The sequence below is a fragment of the Corvus brachyrhynchos genome, unplaced genomic scaffold (genome assembly GCF_000691975.1).
Source record: "Corvus brachyrhynchos isolate BGI_N302 unplaced genomic scaffold, ASM69197v1 scaffold293, whole genome shotgun sequence".
Classification (NCBI taxonomy): Eukaryota; Metazoa; Chordata; class Aves; order Passeriformes; family Corvidae; genus Corvus; species Corvus brachyrhynchos.
This window is the reverse complement of record NW_008237410.1, coordinates 2,978,775-2,991,383: the sequence shown is the minus strand read 5'-3', so window position 1 is coordinate 2,991,383 and position 12,609 is coordinate 2,978,775.

Genomic DNA, 12,609 nt, shown 5'->3' with positions numbered 1-12,609 from the left:
CTCCTCTCCTCTCCTCTCCTCTCCTCTCCTCAGTGAATCAGCTCATCCACTCATCTTCACCTCCCTGCAATTTCCCAAGGAGGTTAGAAACAGCAAATTGCTGTAATGTTAAGCAATAAACCCCAACATTGTTATGACTTGGCTGTTGCATATTTTTCTGTAGTGGATACCAATAAAATAGAAAGAGCTCCCTTGAGCAGCACATGTAAGAAGCTGGAATGCTTTTAAGAGTGACAGGTTAGAAGAGGTCCAGTACTCTCTAAAATTATCTCCTTGTGGAAATCCTAAGTAATTCTTCATAATTAGAAACTTTGTAATTGGATGCAACAGAGTTACAACCACCTTATCACCTCTGTTGTTGAAGCAGCCTCCTGTTACACTGAAGGCTAAGTAGGCCTGACTGCTTCTGTCTCCCTATTCTGCTCATGGAAAATCTCTGATGACAAGGAGGATAATTTCTTCTATAGCTACTGTAATGCCCTATTGAATCAGATCAAGTCTTCAGCTATGTACTTGTTATATAGAATTTTATTAATCTCCCTCCTCCAGTTTGTTACCTGTTTACAGAAATAGTTCCTAATGAGAGGACGGTACCCTGCAGGAAGGGTTTACTGCAAGAGACAGGGAGGGGAGACAGGAAACATGGCCCTTAACCTTCTCCTTCCTCCGGTTCATCCTTTTTCAGCCTCTGGCAGTGTGCACATGGATTCAGATACATTGTGTGAAGCCCCACACACAGCACAGTCCTCAGATCTAGATCAGTTGGATCCAGCACTGTTTGTGTGATATGCTGTGATCATGGTAGATGTACTGTACCAGAAAATAAACTGTGAAAAATATGTAGCAGGTAAATGAGTGAAAAATGTATTCAGAGTAAAAATATATTCTGAATAAATAATTTCTGTATGTTATCTGAAAGGTACAGAGTTCAAATAAAGTCTTCTGAGAACATGAAGAAGAAAATATATGGGAGTAGTCATGGATTTGCCAAAGGAAAATCCTACCTGAGCAACTCTATTACCTTGAATAGACTCAGTTTGTAATTTCTGAGATAAAGGAATAACAACAAAGATGGGAAAGGGCTGCTCAAACTTAAATAAGTAAAACACTAATTAAAAATCAAAGCATTAAAGAATAAATGCTTTGTGGATTCCAAATGCCAGTGCAATGAATTGTTCCTCAATTTGGTATGTCTCTAAAGGGTAAGTTTGCAAAAAGCTTCCTATATCTCTTGGGAAGCTACTGGGATTGACTTTATCATTATAAACTAGGTTTATCATCAGTTGTCTCAATTCTGAAGCAATCTCCAAAGGTATTGCCTGAGAAATGCAATCTGCCTTCTGACCAGCAAGTTTTGGTCAAATGGACAAGTGGACCAATGAAGTAACATGAAGCATCTGAAGGGTTGAAAGTTTAAAGTGCATGACTAATTTTAAAGAAAGGGGCAACTAGGAAACAACAGGGTGAAATCAAAAAGACTAAAGGTGGTACAGAGACTCAAGATACAAGATCTTTGCTTTCAATAGAATCTCAACACCTCACATCCCTTTTTCTTATTTCTTTAAGGAACTGCTTCATGAGACTCTTCATGAGACATTTCTACCTGTGAGAAAGAAAAGGAAAGAAAGAGAGAAAGAAAGAGAAGAAAGAGAAGAAAGAGAAGAAAGAAAGAAAGAAAGAAAGAAAGAAAAGAAAGAAAGAAAAAGAAAGAAAGAAAGAAAAGAAAGAAAGAAAAAGAAAGAAAGAAAGAAAGAAAGAAAGTAAGAAAGAAAGAAAGAGAAAGAAAGAAAGAAAGAAAGAAAGAAAGAAAGAAAGAAAGAAAGAAAGAAAGAAAGAAAGAAAGAAAGAAAGAAAGAAAGAAAGAAAGAAAGAAAGAATCAATCCAGGAAAAATAACATTAGCCACTGCAAAACAAACCAAACACAAAAACATGAAAACTCTAAACAACTTTTTAATGCTATGGATTCAAATAAGAAAGATGTGATCCTCCTTTACACTTGTCAACCTCCGTTAGCATATTAACCATGCATAAGCCAGACAAGTAGTTTGTATTCATAACACAATTTTCCCTGGATTAGTAAATTAAATTACATTACTGTCATAGTTTAAGCCCATCTGGAAATTAAGCACCATGCAGCTGCTCACTCAAAGCCCCTTCTCTCCTTCCAGTCCAGTGGAATGGGGAGGAGAATCAAAGTAAAACTTGCAGGTTGCGATAAGAACAGTTTAATAATCAAACCCAAAGTAAAATACAGTAATAATGGTAAATGATAATAATAATGACAATAAAAAGGGAAGAACAAATTATGCACAATACAATTGCTCACCATTCACTGACAGATCCCAGATCCCCCTTCCCAAACCCCGACTGTCCCCGCTTCTGGGTAACTCTTCCAGTTTATATACTGGGCATAATGCTCTGTGGTGTGGAATATCCCTTTGGCCAGTTTGGGTCACCTGGCTATGCTCCTTCCCATTTCCTTTTGCATACCTCCTCTCTGGCAGCGCATGAGGAAAAAAAACCAAAAAACAAATAAACCCAACCCAACAAGCCAAAAAAACCCCCACAAAACAACACTAATCCCCCCCCCCACTCCCCAAATTAAAACCAAACCCAAAACCAAAAACTCAATTACAAAATCAAAGTCCTTAACTTAGGTAAACACAATTTAGCAAGGACCAAAACATCAGTATGTTATCAACACCATTCTCATTCCAAATCTAAAACACAGCACTGTAACAGCTTCTGAGAAGAAATTAACTCTATCCCAGGTAAGATCACGACAATTACCTACATTGAATTGAGTCTTCACAGTTTGGGATCTCTGCACATTTGATGTCAGTCCTCCTCCAGGCAGTACGGGTCCTGAGGTACAGCAGGTGCAGTTTGTCCATGGATTCAGACTAGAGGTAATTTATGTCTCTGTCATTACTGGTGTGCATGTCTATCCTTGAAGGAGATCTGAAAGAAATTCCTAACATCTGATTTTGTGGGGACATAAAAGCTTCTCCAGGAATCCAGCAGTTCTCTTTTGGCACCTTATATCAAGGTATGTGATACAGAAAAAGTCTGTAACTTCACAGGTCAAGAAAAAAGGCACGATAGCCTTTTTCTCATGATTGCAATAAGTCATTGTGGAATGGAAAAGCTCATCACAGAGGTGCCACGGTCATGCCAGAGTCTTACTCCAGCCATATTAACTCCTACAGAGCATATAGTGTGTTTGAGACTACCATCAAAATGCAAATATTGGGGGTACTTGGTTGCTCTTTGTACTTAAAGATAACATTAGCATCACACACTGTAACTATTTGCTCAAGTTATTAAGTATCACACCCAGTCAACTCCAAATTATTTTTGTCTTTTTTTTTCCTTGTCAAATAATTACTTTATGGAAATTGTTGTGCACTGTAGAGGGGGTGAGGTAGAATTTACACTTTAAAATGTATGTATTTAATAGCAAAATTTTTCAATATTTTTGTATGTCTAGTTAGATGTCAGACTAATCTGGAAGGTCTTGATGCATAAAGACGAAAATTAGGAATACTTCACATTAAGGCAAATTTTTGCTGGAGTGGTGTGGAGTTTCATTCAAAACTCATTAAAAATTGTGCATACATATCTACATAATAGCTCTTCAATATTTCCTTTGTTATTAAATGATTCCTGTCTTATTTGACAAATATTAATAAAACCCATAGAGAAGAATTAAACTAAATTTTGTTGAAAAAAAAAAGGTAGCTGATTAGGTTATCCAGTTTCCAGTAAGGAATATTTACAGTGGTGCTGCTGTAAGGATGGAATGGCATCTCAGCTGGTCCTGGATTAGGACTGGTGCCTGCTGCCCATCTGACAGTAAAGTGATAAAGCAGCAACAGCTGCTGAGGGGCATGAAGTTAATTTGAAGAGATCTGCATGCCTGAAGCAACTGGTGTAACTGCTTGATAATATACGCCTGCTACCCCATGGCCATAGGCAGAATGCCAGGAAGGAGACAGAGGAGGAAGGGAAATGGGGGTGAACCTCCCACTGTTATTGATTGGAAACAGAGAATAAAGGATGATGTTATCACTGGGACCATACAGATGACAAAGCTAACAGTTTCCTAAACATGCAGCAATATAAGGTGTCTATATATTCAAAAATGTTTCATTAAGGAATACAAACAACACTGAAAGAGTGATTTCAGAATATGTTAATAAAACCGTGAAAAACATGAAGAAAAATTTTGGGAACTATTCCTGTTGCATAAACTTACTTAAAAAAATCCTCTTTACATGTTTTAAGAGAAAAAGAGGACTCACAAAACCAGAAATTTTTATAATAGGAGAAAATAACTGATTTAAATCCCAGGTTTGGTACTAATTCCCTGTATTAAACCCTTTTGTTTTACTTCAGATCACAAGAATTGTGGAGAAAGCAAACTCTGTTCAAAGGTTTATAAAGATAGCTGGTTCAATGTTGTACAAAGATTTTAAGGTGCTCTTCCAATGAAGAAGAAATTCTCTGCTTAAGTCAGGACTTCTACAAATTATATCAAGTCCCCCAGCATTTGAGTCACTCAAGATATGAATCAAACTTAGCAATTTGTTTTTTAGTTGTTACTCAGTAGCTCTAGCTAGGCAGTTATGATTAAGCTATTGCATTGTGAATGTTGTATGCTTGGCGAATTTTGTTTTAAGAAAAAAGGAAGACAACGCCAAGATGAATGGGCTGTCTGGATGAGAGCCACCAGGAGTGAAGTCAGCAGAACTGAGCAGTAACTGGGGGAAAGGCAATGCTGGCTGTGGGAGATTGTGATCATCGACTCATTGACCACCTGCTTAAAGCAGACCCTAGACTCAAATGGAGGGAAGAACTGCACATGCAGACTATTGTCATGAGGAGCAAGGGATACAACTAATAGGAATTTGAGTACTAATTAATAAAAAAAGTTATGTAATCTGTAACCAGAGAGTGCTGATGCCTTTGTTTGTTAAAATGCATAGTCTTGATGATCAGGGAGCCAGTCTTTTGTGGGTTATCTCCCTACTTTGTACAAACTACAATAAAAAATTGAAATACTTCACCTTGGTCTGTGAATTAGTGCTGCACATCAGGGAACAAGCAGCAAAACACAATGGTTCACATCATCATTTCTGTTATTTTGGGAGCAATAATGGGGAAAGACTCCATATTGAGGCTGAGAACATCTTCCTGGGCTATCTTTGATATGCTGCCGATGTGTTTATTTTCTAAGGCGACACCTGAGTTTGCAGACTGCCTGTTTTGCCTGATGACTTGGAAAACACTTTAGAACAGACTCATTCAAAGGGACTATATGCTTGATTTAATGTATACATGTTTTATAAAGACAATTTTAAGTGCTTCAAGGGACAGATGGAGGCAATATATCCAACACAAAATGCTTATAGTGTTTTGAGAATGCAAAGTACACAAGAGCCAGACAGTTGAAAAAAATATTGTGCCCAGTGAAAACTGGTAAAATTGAAACTGTTATAATAAAGACTAAGAAGCAATGGTACAGATGGCTCAAACGTCCAAACACCTTCAGAAACAAACTCTAAATCCAGGTAAAGAACTGAAGAAGAAATAAGTTGTAGAGCATATCCATGGAAATCTTGGTATGCTTTCAGGTTTTATGGATATCTTTGCCTGAAAATGTCTACCAGTGACACGTCTACCTTTTCTGTGTGTTGAATAATGTCGTGTGCAACTGTTTACAATATTCCTTTGGGATTTATTGGCTGTAGAGAGAACAGTTTTGACCACAGTACAGTCAAAGAGGGCAGACCAATGTACCTAGTTACATAACTAAAACCTGTGTGTTGCTAAGTCTTTGAAAGATCAGGTTTGGAAACCTCTTTCAGATTTTATCTAAGATGTCATTTGAACCAGGTTTACTAAATAACTTTAGTTTAAACACATGCTTTTGAGTATCAATATATGAGCATTTTAAATCAGTCTCAAAGTCAATAAATAGTTTCAACATATCTAAATACTTTTAAACACAGCTATTTTGTCTCTGTTGAACCTGGTAAGAGGTACCATTTGGAAATGTTTGTTTTCAAAAGTCCAAAACACTATGCACCTGGACTTCTACTTGCCTAAGCTGTGTGCCCTTTAATAGACATCTGCTCTCTACCCGGGCTTTGTATTTAACAAATACACTAATCTTAATTACTGTGTGCAAGGTTGTCCCTTCCAGCATCACAGGCTCCTTCTTCCTTTTATGGAAAAGCTGCCCTCAGGTGCAGAAAAGGGTGCATGGAGGTTGCTCTGGATGGAGTAGGTTTGGGGCCAGAGGGAGCAGGCTCTTTCATGCACAGAGCCAGTCCCTCTACCCTGTTTCTCATTCTTTCTTCTATGTAACTCCACTCAGGTAGCACTAGAAGGCATTTCTATGTTTACAGCATCTCTTGTGACTTGAGGAGAGGGGGAACAGGACCAAAAAGTACACAGCCCTTTTTCATGTAGTTTCCCATCAGCACTAACCTTCTTTAAGTCCTGTCAGCCCTCTCTATCTCGTCTGATCATTCATTTATTTGTATTCTATGTCTCTCTCCCAAGATGCTTGATATTGAGCACCTCTTATAAGTTCCTGAGTGCCCGCAAAGCCTGCTGAGGACTACTGAATTCTTCAAAAGAAAGACAGGACACTCCAAGACTTTAGCAAAATCTTTGCTGCAAATTTAATAGATTGCTGTTCTTGCAACTACATTGTGTCCCCAGTCCCAGCTGCTGGAGTAGAGGTGCAGACACCAGTGCTTAGAAAAAGCAGGCAAGAAGTGGAATTTCCACTTTGCAGTCTTGGCACGTAGCAGGTGAGACCATTAAGAAGATACTTTAACAAGCCCAGTCATAATCTAGCTCTCCTTTAAACTACACAGTACAGAAGAGCCAGGCTGTCTACTGAACTCTGATTTTTGGGGCTTCTAGTTAAAATGCTTTTTTGCCTGGGGCTAGGGTCATAAGAGTCAGAATGGGAGGCAAATTAGGCTTAAAATCCTGTTTGCATCTGTGTTTAATGTAAAATGTGAATGTTCTCTCAGAGGAGGTTTGTAACTCATCAGTTAGGCTAGCTGGAAACGATGAAAAATAAATAATTTAGTAGATGTGCTACAACAAGGATTATAAACATGCAGACAGATATAAACAGTGCCTGATACAGGGTAACACTCAGATGAGCTCTGCCTTTGATTCTGGAAGCTGAGATTTTTTTCAATCTTTATGCTTCTACAGATGCATAAACCGCTGCTATGTTCAATGCCTGCCAGCACTTACCATATTGTGGTTTCTCAAATAAAGAAATAACAACAAAGATGAACAAGGACTGCTAAACTTTGATGAGTAAAAACCAATTATAAACCAAGAAAACGTGAAGAAATAAATCCGCAAGCTTTTTTTTCTCTGATCTAAGACTGCTGTAACTGATGGCCTGCTTTATACCCTCAAACTTAAATACGTTTGTTTATCCAACCCACAAACTCTATTGTCTGCTTCAGTGCTGACCTGAAGCTAACCTTAAAGCTGCTTAATAAAGCTTAATAGTAAAACTCAGTAAATGTTACTGTGCTGTTAAAAAAAACTCTTTGGATCTTGGGTTAACCTTTCATGCTAAATATTTTAACAAAATCATTGAACCAAAAATATTAGGAGAAACTGACCTCCAATCCATAAACCTGCTAGGACTGTTCCCTTGCCATGGAAAAACTGAAAATGTAGGCTACTTTTCTCTGCTTTGCAACTTACTGTAATATACTTTAAAAGTAAATATATGAAAGAGATAGATACAGCTTTTACATATGCGGTTGCAGATGTATCAAAGAAAATATGATAACTTGCTGAAGAATATCAAACTATATTGCTAAGAAGACACAGATGTGTGGGAACTGATGAAAACATGACATTAGGATATGCTAGCATTCCATTAACTTACACCTCTCTCATTAAAAGTGCTCTGAGCATGGAGTATATTTAGCCACTATTCTTCTTTTAGTCTCTTCAAAGTGGAGGAGAATCTGGGTCTAAACAGCCTCAATAAATGACTTCACCAAGAGAGTTTTCTGCTCCTCAGATATGCATTTCTCACTGTATTTTATTTCATGATAGCCAAAATTCATTTTGAAAACACACTTTCTAGATCTTAGTGCTCCCAAGAATTGCTTCAAGTATTCTGTTGCATGAAAATGTAGATTCCTAGTTTGTGGTCCTGGTACAAGGAAGTAATTATTCAGCTAGCATTTTGAGGCACATCTAATGGTTGCACTGTGCAATTCAGAAGGACACAATTAATTTAATACTTTTTCCACAGCTTGCCATTTCCTAGGGCTGCCAGTGTTAGTCTAGTCCTCAGGAGAAATTCTGCAACTTCCAAACTTTAGGCTGTTCTGCATTACACCAATAGCCCCTGAGTAATGCATTTTTTTGGCAACAAAGCAGTCATTTCAGGGAATGAAAAATTGGCAGAAGTTTCTTCTGCCAACCTAAGGGTATCGTTTTCCAAGGAAGAATTCCATGTAAGTCTTTAAGATTAATTAGCTTAAGTTTTCTATTGCTGCAACAGGTGAAGGCAGCTATATAAATACCAAATATACAGCTGTACTTTTGCCTAACATATAAGGACGTTTAAGGTTTCTCATTTCCTCTTTCTGGGCCAGGACACTCTAAGGAATATCAAAAATCCTCAATTCTACTGAAATGGACTTGTTTTAGATGTGTCACTATTTACATAATAAATAATACCAGAGTCATGTCTCAGAATTTTCTCTTGCCTGTAAATATTTCAGCACATTGCTTACTGTATTTAATTTTTATTCATGCCTTACATAGAACTGTAATCAAATTGGTTTGAATGTTTCTTGTAAAATTGTTGTATAAACCATATTTCTTAAGTAGAAGCATGTATGAAAACAAACACATTCATTTTCTGAATTATATGAGTTTATGATAGCATATCAAATCCTTCAGTGTTTTTAACATGATTACATGACACTTATCTGGGAGGCTGGGATTGTATATAAAGCAACAAAGTTTCTGTAGACACCTAATAAATCAAGCTGCAAAATAACACAATCTAGATTCTCACCCCAAGACCAAAAAACTCTTTCAGAGATACATTAAATGAAGTTTACGGGTATTTCATTTTTTATGTTTGTGACTTTTATTTAAAGACCTTTTCTGAACTAGGTAGCTCCTGATGAAAGTAACACAGAATTTGTTACATCTTGATAGCTATTGGTCCAAAAATTAAAACATTGGAAGATCCCAAGTTGCTAATAGTGCCATTTGTCCTCTTACACCTCCTGTTCCTGATGCAGTAACTTCAGAACTATCACCTTTCACAGGGAATTCAATAAATGTCATATAATGCTACATGATAGCTTGTTTCCCTTCAGCACATTTTGACAAAACTGTGAATGCACATGTATTTGAAATAGAATAATCCAAATCAGTGAGGCCCAAGCTATGGCTTGCAGAACTAACTTGGTTGAATAATTTCTCTGATCATGACTTGCTCCTTGCTAATACCTTTCCCCACATCTTTGCAGCTCATACTCTATTTAACAGCAAAAAGTGTATTCCCTGCATGAGCAGTTTACATCCCCCTTCCTTCAAGTGGATGTAAAGGAATCTGTGGCAAGGGAGACCGCAGGCCAGATGGCCACTGCCAGTGAGTCGGCTGTGGCCTAAGAATGGCTACTCCTGACATAAATTAGTCAATACTGCACTTCCCACCAAGGAATCTTCACAGTAATGCTGGAAGACCTAACAGACATTTAGAAGTACCTTGGCGTTATGGTTCTTAATACCATTTTCTCAAAAAAGTCCTGCTTCTGCCTCCCAAGGAACAATTCAGAAATAACTATGGCAAGTTTTCAGGAGTTTCAGAATTATCTTAGTTGCTGATTTGTGGCTTAATGTATCCTACTCCCCATCTTCAGGGTCCCTATTCAGTGCGGACCTGTTCCATGGACCTAAATGAGTCATGTCTTTCATTTCAGTAAGATGACTCACAGGCTTAGTTGGGTGTGTTTGCATGCTAATAGTCCTTCAAATAAAAAATGAGACAGAAGAATCATAGTTTCGAAACACAAAATGGCATTTCTCAGTTGCTTGTGCCAGGACAAGGAAATATCCTTGGCCTACATTGAAGGCTTGGAAAAAACCACCTGCCTGTCAAAAATTCTTCAATATCCACTGCCATCTACATAATTGTGAGAGCATCTTTCTACAGAAACACCTTTTCTTGAAGCAGAACAGTACTCCAGCTGTTACCCTGTGCCGCTCAGGTTTTACATGTATTCATTGAGAAATACCAAAATTAAACATAAAGAAAGGTAAGAAATCAGCTCACATGATAGATGAGCTAATGAGAATCTAAGTAACTAGATCAGTCTGAGGAATTATACAAGCATTATTAGTTGATGTAATGCAGGAATTTAAACCATATGAACTAAACGCGTAATTTTTATACCTATTACTTCAGTTAATTTCCAAAAGTAATGAGGCCAGTTGTGCTTTTTAAAAGAACAGGTTAGACAGCATTTGCTGCAAATTATTCACTAGATCAACTAATCTACCTGGGGGAAAAGAAAAAACAAACAAAAAATGCTATCTTTTTTGGAGCACAAAGTGTTTGTCCATGTGTCCAGCTCTTGTGTGCTCAAGAGCTTGCCTAGTTTTTTAAGTGCAGTGATTGGAAAGATAACTGCTTTTCCTTACAGATCTTGTCTTGCTTATATCATCATTGCAACTGCATCATCCATGGTACAGGAATATCCTATGATACACTGACTAGTAAGTCTGAAAGGCAGACCATTTTGTCTGGCATTTTGTCTAGCAATGTGCCAATCTGGCACGTTTTCAAGGGTGTGTGAGGTTGCTTTTTGTCCCTTCAGATGGTAAGATCGTGCTGGGAAGGCTCGCAGGAGCCAGCTGACACTGCTTCTTATCTCTGTAGCTGTATCCGCTGTGCGTGTGGGAGTGGCTACCAGCTCCACCCAAGTCCCGCTGAATTCCTGTGGCCTTGCTTGGATGTTTATCCAAAGATGCTCTATGACCATGCTTTGTGTCACTCAAAATCTGAGTGTTTGTTGCCTTTCCTTCCTGAGCTATTGCTCCAGGGGACAGAAGAATGCCAGGATTAGCTATTTTAGGGAGCCCAGCTGATGGATAAGGTCAAGGAGTTTCAGCCTGTATATTGCTAGGGACTGGAAAACCATCTCCACTAACTAGTTACATTTTTTAATAGGTTAGAGTGTAATATCAAAACTGTCACTTAGATAGACCATTGTGTTCTTCATACTCTTTTGTTGTCACTTTTCAAGTACGTTTTCTGTGATTATAAATACAGAAACCTGTCGTGTTTAGAGTGACAGCTGGAGATTCATTCCAGCTCAGAGTACAAGGTTCTACACTTTAATACGGCAATGGACAGGCTGTAAAGTGTAAAGTCTCTGTCAGACATTTCCACCCATTTCCTGTTTTATGAAAGTAACTGCATTGAACAAAAATATACACAAGCTGAAACCACATCAAGACATATGTGCTCTTAGTATAAAACCAGAAATTAACATTTTGTCTTCTTGTTCTTCTTGAACTTCCAGCTGACCCTGGTTTGCTGAAATGCCTTATTGAATGTGCAAGCATGCCCATCATCCTTTACAATGCAGGGCTTTCTTGACATTATTATAATTCTGGATGTATGTCCCGCCTGTGTTTGTATTGTAAGCAAAGAGCACATACAAAATCAAATGCTCAAATTCAGATTCAGATACAGGTAACACCAATAAAGCAGATTATGCGGGAGACATTTATCTGCAATTTTCCTCCTGTACAGGGTCCCCTAGGATTTTTTTTTCTGCTGTTGGCTCTCAAAGACATCTGTCATTTTCTTAAGCTGATTTCTTGGATTGCCCAGATTATATTCTTTCTAATGGTGTATTTTGCAAGTACGTAATTGCAGTACTTAAAGATATGCTCTTCATTTTGAGATTTGTTTGTTTGTTTCCAATCATCCTTTAACCTTTACAACCTACATGCGTTCTTGTTTTATATACGCTTGCAAATTTCCCAGCAGGGGAATATAACTCCACTGGAGCACGTTTTATGTTTAAGCGTTGTAAAGAAAACAAACCCTTTTCTGCACCTTGCCATTAGTAACGCCAGAGCAAAAGCGACCTACGGAGCTATCGAGCCTCGGCGAGGCTCCCGAGAAAACACCCCTCTAAATGGAGCCCTCACTGCATATCCAGGCTGTTTCTTTCTTTCTAGCAATGGCTCAAAATTCACGCTCAAACCATCCCAAAGTGGGTCCGAGCCTTCAGGCATGTGAGCCAAGCTGACCTGACGTGGAGGCACCGCGCAGCCCGGGCGCATCGGCTGCCGCCCCTCGGCTCAAACCCCGGCCGCTGGCCGGGACAGGCTCGTCTCGCTGCTCGTTCCTGGACAGCGGAAAGCCGGGGTGTTCGCGATACAAAGCCTTCACGTAAGAGAGGGAGAGTCGCCGACATAACAAGGGAGCGCAAGAGTAGCAGTACAGACAGCGATGCTTGAGCCCCGCGCTCCTCTGACGGAAAACAACCCGCTTTCCAGCACGGCTCCTC